The sequence below is a fragment of the Gossypium hirsutum genome, chromosome A10 (genome assembly GCF_007990345.1).
Source record: "Gossypium hirsutum isolate 1008001.06 chromosome A10, Gossypium_hirsutum_v2.1, whole genome shotgun sequence".
In the NCBI taxonomy this organism is placed as follows: Eukaryota; Viridiplantae; Streptophyta; class Magnoliopsida; order Malvales; family Malvaceae; genus Gossypium; species Gossypium hirsutum.
This window is the reverse complement of record NC_053433.1, coordinates 67,269,336-67,273,374: the sequence shown is the minus strand read 5'-3', so window position 1 is coordinate 67,273,374 and position 4,039 is coordinate 67,269,336. Positions and strand designations below refer to the sequence as shown.

Below are 4,039 nucleotides of genomic sequence, written 5' to 3'. Positions count from 1 at the left end.
ACCTCTTTCAACAGGATGTTTTACGAAATTCAGAGCTTAACTTAAGGTTGTTAGCAAGCTTAAGATCTTACAAAGCAGAAGATAACAAAGCAGATTGGTTGGGTGAATATTGAGGACTAAGGAAGCAAACAGTTGTTAAGTTGTTAGTAGTTACAACAGTTAGTAGTTTACTGTTAAGGAGTTGTTAAAGCAGTTTAAGTCATGTATAAATATAATATGTTCAGTCTCTAATAATCATCTTGAAATGTCTTGAGAAATGAAATGCATTTTCTTCTTACTTTCTTTTGCTGCATTTTTCTACAATCCTCAAGAGAAATAGCCTAATCAGCATCGAAAAAAATTGTTAAGGAGACACTCGAAGGCTGAAACACCAAACCATGAGTCAGCGTACCACGAATATATTGTAGGATTCATTTTACAACTGTCCAATGAACATCATGTGGGTGATGCATATACTGACGAACTTTGTTAACAACAAACACTATGTCAGGTCGAGTCAGACACAAATACTGCAAACTACCAACAACCTGCCGATATTCGGGTCCATTGTCAAGTTGTGAACCAGTTAATAAGATGAGTATAAGGGATTTGACCAGGGGTGTATGTACTGGTTTAGCATTAGCTAAAATTTCTCGAGTATACTTTTGCTGAGACACATGCAAACAATCACCATTTCTATTCACTTCAAGACCAAGAAAGTAATTCAACTCTCCTAAATCCTTTAAGGAGAATGTCTGATTCAAACACTGAATCATTTCATCTAGGTCAGAGCATATATCACCTGTCACTATTATATCACTAGCATATACAAGAAGAAAAATAAAACCATATATAGTTTGTTTGAAAAATAATGAAGAACCAGCTCGTGAAACCTGAAAATTCAACCGTTGAACTAAAAACTCCCTTAATTTTTCAAACCATGCTCTGAGCCTGCTTAAAACCATAGAGAGTTTTGTTTAGGCAACAAGCTAAAGGCTTACCATTGACATCCATGATCTCAAAACCAGGTGGTTGTCTCATGTATATATCTTCAGTTAAATCCCCATTTGGAAAAGCATTATTGACATCAACTTGTTGTAGTTCCCGCTTTCTCGACACAGCTAGCGCCAGAATCATTCGAATCGTGTTTTCTTTGACCATTGGACTGAATGTCTCATGATAATCCAAACCTGCAGCTTAAGAAAAACCTTGAGCAACCAAAAACGCTTTATTTCAAGCCATACTGCCATCTGGGTTCTTTTTTAACTTAAACAACCATTTGAGATCAGCTGGTGTTGGCACTAAATACCAAGTGTTATTTTTGACAAGAGCTTGTAGTTCATCATGAATTGCATCTTTCTATTTTGGAATGGCCATAGCTTCATGAATATCAACTGGCTCAACGGGGCTAAGAGTAGCAGTGTAAACTCTTGGCTTGTAAATCCTAGCTTTACTCCGAGTAACCATAGGATGAATATTGCTTTGAGTGGAACCTGACAGCTCTGAATTGATAGGAGGAATTATACTCTGAGTATACTGATTGTCATTTAATAGTTACGGACAAGCTTGAAGCAATAGAGTATTGTGGAGGAGATGATATAGAAGACTCAAAAGATAGTAATAGAAAACTTACAAGATGAGGACTCACATATGAGGTCCTTATAGGTGAAGGAACCATAACTACTGGAAGCGTAGTAATATTAAGGGGACTATTAGAAGTTGCAGCAAGCTTCGATCTCAAACCATTGGCAAATGGGAAAACCCCTACGTCGAATTGAACATGATGAGAAATATACAGTCGACTAGTCTTATCCAAACACTTATAACCTTTGAGATTTGGTGCATAGCCTAGGAATGTGCAAGGCATGGACCTATATTGTAACTTGTGACGATTGTATGGTCTCAGCAAAGGATAGCATAAACACCCAAGCACACGAAGCACCTTATACTCAGGTTTCTAACCAAGAAGTTTTCCATTAGAGAAATTCCACTTAACACCTTTGTAGGAAGCAGATTCGTGAGATACACAGTAGAATAAAATCATCAACCAATAAGACAAAGGTAATGATGCTTGAGCAGGCAGAACCAAACCAGTTTCCACAATTTGCCGATGACACCTTTCCACTATCCTATTTTCCTCAGTCATGTGCAAACACGTGAGCTGATAAGCTATACCGCAACCATTAAGATATGAATCAAATGTACGAAACTCACCTCCCCCATCTGTTTGAAGTTGTTTGATCTTGACACCAAGTTGAAGTTCAACATGAGTTTTGAAGGTCAAAAACATTTGTAGTGCATTAAATTTCTTACGAAGAAAATATATCAATGTGTTCCATGAAAAAGCATATACAAACGAAATGTAATATTGATAACCAGAAGAGTAGTAAGGTGCAAGACCCCATAAATCAACAACAAGTTCAAGAGGAGCAGAATATACTAAATTAGTAGCCACAAATGGCAGGCTATGACTTTTACCAAGAACACAAGCATTACATAAGGAAGGTGACTTATTTGTAGGAATTGAAACATTACAAGACACCAACACTTCTTTTACAACAGCAAAAGATGGATGATCAAGTCATTGATGCCATCGAGTGAACCTGAAATCTAGACTAGAATTCTGACACACCTTATCAACAGCCGTGTTTTCAATAGTCAATGCATGTTTGGGAGAAACAGATGAAAACTGATACAATCCATTTTCGTCAGTGCCGTGAAGTGGTATCTAGCATGTTTCCAGATCCTTGATGAAGCAGAAATTTGGATAAAATTCAAAAAACACTCTGTTATCCTTAATAAACTTGGAAATAGAAAGATTTTTGTGGATGTCTAGAATATATAATAAATCTTTAAGAAGCAACAGATCAGAGACATAAGATAAATTAGACTCACCAATGTAAGAAATAGGAATAGATTGACCATTACTGACAACAACTTTACCTGACCCATTGTACAATTGACAGTCATTGAACTTGGTAGGGTCATTTGTCATGTGTGTGGTAGCTCCACTGTCAGGATATCACGTCGGGTCAGAGACAACAGAAGGAGTAGTTGCTGCTGGAGAAACAAAAGCAACAGCTATGGGAGACACCTATAATGCACCTGCAAATTTCAAAGAGGTATCAATGGGCCAGAATAACCAAGACTAGAATAGGCTGACCTGAACCCAACCTAGGATATCGAACAAGAGAACCAGACTTGGGACCACCAGATACTCTATCATCACAATGCAAAATAGGCCCAGAAGTATGACATCTATAAGACCTATTATCAGCCCAACACATATAAGCCGAAATAGGTCTACGATTCTTTTGAGATATTGGCCCACTATATGACGAGCCCGATCTTCTAAAACCAGAAGAGCCCGATTGCCCAGACCTAACATTAGGGTTTGGGACATCATTATCATACACTGAATCATATCTGTGATAACAGCGCCGGGCGACATACCAACCTTGCCACAGATTTGACATTGAAGGCGCGTTCCACCACTAGATTGTCCACGCCCCTGACCGCAAAACTCAGTTGCTGGATTGGGCGAAAACACTTGAGGTGGTGGTTGTCCAACATATGTAGGCATGGCCATAGCAGACTGAGAACCCGGCTGTAATGATTTGTTCTCTATTGCAAGATATGCAGAAAACGTGACCTAAGATGGATGCACTTATTGGTGAGCTTCAACATCTAACAGCGCCGTCGTAATGCCTTGTAAATCAAAAGGCACTTAACTCATCATTATTATAGAAACAACATGATCATATTCCGGAGGAAGACTATTAAGAATGGCTGATTGATACTTCAGAATATGATCATATTGAAAATCATGTCGTCTCTATAATAGCAGCCAAATTTCCAATAGAAAGACCATCGACCCTAACAATTTCTTTTAGTGGTATATGAACCGTTCCATCAATAAAGGACTGCAATCTATGAGTTTTGATGACCAGTAAAACAAATTACTCTGATACCACATTAGAATGTGAGAAATTGAGAAAATACATTTTTATCTTACAATTACAATATGATCTTTTAACACTTATACACTAGCAATGGATCA

The 4,039-nt window shown here is 37.8% G+C and overlaps 1 long non-coding RNA gene across 3 annotated transcripts; it reads right to left on the bottom strand.

Annotated features, from left to right (window-relative positions):
• Positions 1 to 657: 657 nt before the first annotated feature.
• On the bottom strand, positions 658 to 3,832 carry LOC121208491 (uncharacterized). 3 transcript variants are annotated; one of them, XR_005903560.1, is made up of 4 exons: positions 3,437 to 3,832; positions 2,194 to 3,084; positions 1,613 to 2,108; positions 658 to 1,481 (listed from the first exon to the last, which is right to left on the bottom strand). It is a non-coding gene; the product is annotated as an uncharacterized lncRNA (long non-coding RNA). The 3 variants fall into 3 exon arrangements; XR_005903558.1 differs by having other exon boundaries at positions 1,613 to 2,725; positions 2,875 to 3,084; positions 3,437 to 3,830; XR_005903559.1 differs by having other exon boundaries at positions 1,613 to 3,084; positions 3,437 to 3,830.
• Positions 3,833 to 4,039: the final 207 nt, after the last annotated feature.